Source organism: Hordeum vulgare, chromosome 6H (assembly GCF_904849725.1).
Source record: "Hordeum vulgare subsp. vulgare chromosome 6H, MorexV3_pseudomolecules_assembly, whole genome shotgun sequence".
NCBI classification, from domain to species: domain Eukaryota; kingdom Viridiplantae; phylum Streptophyta; class Magnoliopsida; order Poales; family Poaceae; genus Hordeum; species Hordeum vulgare.
In genome coordinates, this window is record NC_058523.1 from 526400772 (window position 1) to 526405962 (window position 5191).

The 5191-nt window shown below is 48.3% G+C and overlaps 1 pseudogene; it reads right to left on the bottom strand.

Annotated features, from left to right (window-relative positions):
- Nucleotides 1–1035: 1035 nt before the first annotated feature.
- LOC123405750 lies at nt 1036–3601 on the bottom strand (annotated as a pseudogene).
- Between the last annotated feature and the right edge of the window lie 1590 nt (nt 3602–5191).

Sequence of the window (5191 nt, forward strand, 5' to 3'; positions counted from 1 at the left end):
ACCGCCGGCGAGAATCTCACGGCCCGCCTCCCCGGAGTCAGAAACCCGCCAGCGGCCGCCGCGGAGTCCCGCCGGGAAGCGCGAGACGAGAGGATCGACCTCGCTGACGCCGGCTCGACTGCAACTGTCGGCGGCAGAGCCCGCATTGCCGTCGCGTCGACCGAGGACGACCTGGCCGGCGGCTTCCTGTTGCAGAGCAGAGCGTTGAGAAGGCACGCGAACGTCGCCGACTTGCTTCTCTTCTTCCTCCTGATCCTCCTACTCTCTTTGCTTTCCACGGCTGGCGGCGCTGGCATCGGTACCGGTATCGGCGGCGGCGGCAAGAGAAGCGACGGGGCTTGCGGGTGGGGCAGGACGCGGCACGGCCGCGGCGGCTTGGGCGGCCGAGGCGACCGTGCAGAGGACACGGACGGCGACGAGGCGGTGGAAGGACGCCGGTGGCGGCTGGGAGGCGGCGACGGCATCTCGGACGGGGACACGTTGGCCCGGGGGAGCTCCTCGGCTGGCGCGCAGGCGTCGGCGTCGGCGTCGGCGTCGAGCGAGTGGTAGATGGCGTCGAGCAGCGCCGCGGAGAAGGACGGGTGGTGCTCCCTCTCCCTGCTCGGCGGCGGGAGTCGGCCGGCGGAGCGGCGCGGAGACATGGTGCCCGGCCGGCCAGCGAGCGCGCGCGCGGTGCCGGGTGTGGTGGACTGGTGGCCGGTGGGAGGCAAATGGCAATCAGTGCCAACGGAGTGGAGCGCTCGATCGAGGGAACGATAGCTAGTAGATACTACTACGTGGAGCATTCGTGCGGAGGTGTCTGTCCGGTGGTTTGATTTGAAAAGGGAAAAACATCGCGCCGCACGCAGCACAGCACAAAGCAGAGGCCAGCGGGCGCGGTTGACTAGCGACGGTGGGCCGGCGGCCGGAGCAGAGGAGCGTGCGTGACGAGCCCACGTACGGCCGTGGAATTGCGCGATGGGGATCGCTGCCGCTGCGTGCACGGGCCGCCCTAGTGGCGGATTTGTTTTTCATCGAGGGTACCATCAGGCGGCGCTAAAGCTGTGCGGCGGGGCCGGCGAAAGAGACGCCGGCGTAGCTTTTGTTCCACGGGCGCAACGGGCCGCCGCATTCTTTGCTTGGAGGATACCCAAAGATCGCGCTTTTGTAACCGCGGTTCATGATGGTGTTGGCCAGTGCCGACACCGGCGTGTAGAATAGAAGCGTCGGCTTCACCAAAGAATCTCTGATTTGTAGCACGCACGTCTGGGGACACGCGGATCCTGTGCTGCTGATTTGCGTCAAGATTTGGGGAATGATTTATGTTGTTGTGTGTAATGCATACGCTCGTTGTTGTGGAATCGGATGCCTATTCGGTGGGGTCATTTATTTTATTTTTCGGGAAAGAAACTTTTCATTCATCAACAATTGGTGATTACATTGAGGCTGGTTGTAATGGGACTAGTATCATGCATATGATACTAGTGTATGATACCACATCCGTAATGCATAGTATCATATGTTAGTATCATAGGATAGTTCATTTATTGTCATGCAAGACACATAGTAGCACATCATTTAATATGATACGGTATCATGATATGATACTCAACCTTTTTTTTCTTCATTTAATTCCATGCCACCTCATCGAAAGTGTCTAGTTGACATGCATGATACTACCTATGATACTAATATTTCTTTCATGAGTCAGAACCCTCTTGATCTCATTGACCTGGTTCACATACCTCGAATATTCAACATCTTTACATACATAATCCGTTTCCACAACCAAACGGCAAGTTGGACCAATGAAGCGCAAGTTAGAGCCCTTCGTCCATGGTCGTCAGCTCCGCTTCCAAAGGATCGCCACAATTAAAGAGCACCCGCGTCACGACGAAGATGACTGTCGTTCATGATCACGCAGGATCATCCTAACCCCGGCTTTACCATCCTCTTTCAAAAAAGCACCGTCTATATTCTACTTAGCATAATTCACATCAGAGAGGCATGTATTGCGGCGTTGATGTTGTTTCATGTGTGTACTTTGACGTGCTTCCCAAATAATGATTACCTGCTTACCCTTCGTTAAGTCTATTTCGAGATGCTGCTGTATTGCAGGTAGGCAAGTGATATAACTCGAGAGGAAATAACGTGAGGCCTGAATCGGAACCGCGGGTTTATAATGTGTGACCTCGTTTCTTGCATACCAAATCCTCCACTTGTCATCAATGAAGCAAGCTTCTGCACGTCCGATAATATATTTATTTTTTGCAACGGAGGCAAAAACTTTGCCTCATACATTAAATGAGAGAGAACGAAAGTTTATTTGTTACAAAACACCCAAATATATGACATGCGGATCACTCATGCAAAATAAAAGATCCTGGTTTTTATGAACCGGCGATGACCCAAAGGTTGGCCTCGATATGGACAGAGGCGAGCAAGATAGGAGGTGGAGCACTTTTGTGCTTGAAAACCCTCGTGTTTCACTCGTTCCATAAAGTCCATCGAGTCGAACAAGGGCCAAGCAGAAGTGTCGAGCCCGAGCTAGTGGAACTTCTCGATGACCAAAGACCATAGACGGCGAGTGAAGCGACATTTGTAGAAGAGGCGAGCTCCGCATTCTTGGACCCTCTTGCATAGGGGGCAAAGATCACAATTTGGCCACCCACGCTTTGTCAATCTATTCGCTGTCCAAATTCTATCTTGTATAGACAACTAGGAAAATAATTTAACTTTTGGAGGCGCCCCAGCCTTCCAAACCATCTTATCCATGGGAGAAAGGACCATCCCAAGAAATTGAGCCTTATACGCGGAGGCCACCGAGTAGTGTCCACTAGTCGTATGCTTCCATACGATATTGTCCTCGGTGAGCTCGTTAAGATGGACCTCATTTAGTAATATCCACAGGGCGAAGAATTATGATGTGTGCTCGGCGGAGATGTTGATGGGGGGCTGAATTTTTAGAATCCACATGTTAAGCTTGAGGGCCTCCCTCTCCTTCCAATTCTTTCTCATGGACGCTTCATAGATGAGCGGGGAATGTCCTTTGACATCTGCCCCAGGAGCCAAGGGGGGTCCCAAAAAGGAATTCCTTTCGCCGTTAACCACGGTGATGGTGGTGGATGCATAGAAGAAGTTAAGATCGTCCTCATCACACGGTTTTCCCATGCCCACCCACATCTTGGTGGGCTCCTTCCATTCGTACCATGGCCACCGCAAATGGAGAGCTCTTGTAAACTTGTAGGTGTTGAGCACCCCAAGCCCTTCGAACTCAAGAGGCCGACAAACAATCTCCCAATTCACCTTGCATTTTTCTCCCATCATCTTATCCGAACCGGACCATAGGAAGGCTCTCTCGAGCTTGTCGATGTTGAGGAGGATGGTTGGTGGGATGAACAACGGGGTGGCGGGATAGACCACTTGGGAAGTGATCATAGACTAGACAAGAGTCGTTCTCCCGATGGCGGTGATGTTGTGGCCATCATATGCTGATAATTTGCGTGCAACCTTGTCCACGAGAAACTTAAAATCCACCAACTTTGTAAATCCATGACGCACTCCATAATTTTCTTTTCGCCCGACGACACACTTTAAAGTGAATGTGATATCCCAGGGGCATTGCGGCAAAATTTTAGTGGCACAATCTGATTGTTATTGATCTCTCTTTGGAGCAATGCTGACAATCCATCTGTCACAAAAAAGGAACAAAAAGGGCGAAAGGGTGTCTCTGCTACTTTGTAGATATGTTGGTTTTTCTTTACAGAGGAAGAGATTGATGTAGTAGAGTAGCAACGAGTATTTCCCTCAGTGAGAACAAAGATTTATCGAACCAATAGGAGAAGCACGCAATCAACCGTCGATAGTTAGTGCACAAGCTAGAACAAACACTTGCACCCAACGCGTGCAAGAGGGTTATAAATTCCCTTGTACTCGTTAATTGGAAGGATCAAATCTAGTAGTGATAGATAGATAAAATACAAAATAGATAAAAGTTAAATAAATTGCAGAAAGAAAATGGAGTTTAGGTAAATATGTGGAATAGACCCCGGGACCATAGTTTTCAGTAGAGGCATCTCTCTCAAGAAAATAACATGCGGCGGGTAAACAAATTACTGTTAGGCAATTGATAGAAAAATGCATAGTTATGGTGTTATTCATGGCAATGATCATGCATATAGGCATCACGTCTGTGAAAAGTAGACCGAAATGATTCTGCATCTACTACTATTACTCCACTTTGAGAATGCTTTTATTCTTGCCTCTCTAGGTATTAAATTCATAACATAAGGAGTAACATATTAAGTAAGATGACATGACGTAGGCAAAGTATAAAAAGCAATATATTCAGACCCCATCATTTTATCCTTAGTAAAAATAATACAAATACATGCCTGGCTACCCTTTCTGTCACTGGGTGAGGACACCGCAAGATTAAACCTACTACTATGGGTCGCTCCCTCTGAAAATCTAATCATCCAATTAGCCAAAGAAGACTCATAGATCGGAAAGCATACGTAGCTATAAGAGTAAAATACATCAGATATCCTAAAAATATTTCAAATGTGTTAAGTAGGTCCTAAAAGTTTAAAATCGTTCACCCTCGGTCCTATATGTGTATTTTACCTCCGACTTTTAGGAAGTACTCCCTCCGTCCCAAAATAAGTGACTCAAAAGTGACTCAAAGTTGAGTCACTTATTTACTTTGGGTCACTTATTTTTGGACGAAGGGAGTACTTGAGACACTTGGAATACTTTTAGGACCTGCGGTGAACGACTTATACAAATTCAGGACCCACACTGAACGGTTTTAAACTTTTAGGACCTACTTGACACACTTGGAATACTTTTAGGACCTTCAATTTATTTTACTCTAGCTATAATAATCATTCATAATAAAGTTTAGAAAAAAACTCAATTACTTTCAATGAATAATCTGATCATAAACTCACAATTCATCGGATCACGACAAACACAGTGCAAAAGAAGATTGCATCGGATAGATCTCCAAGAAGACCGAGGAGAACATAATATTGAAGATCAACGAGAGAGAGCCATCTAGGTACTAGCTATGGATCCATAGGTCTATGGTGAACTACTCACGCACCATCATGGAGGCACCGAGGTTGATGTATATGGATTCCGTGGTTGATTCCCCCTCCGATAGAGTACCGATGGAGGCCTCCAGATGCTATCACGACGGGACAGAGAC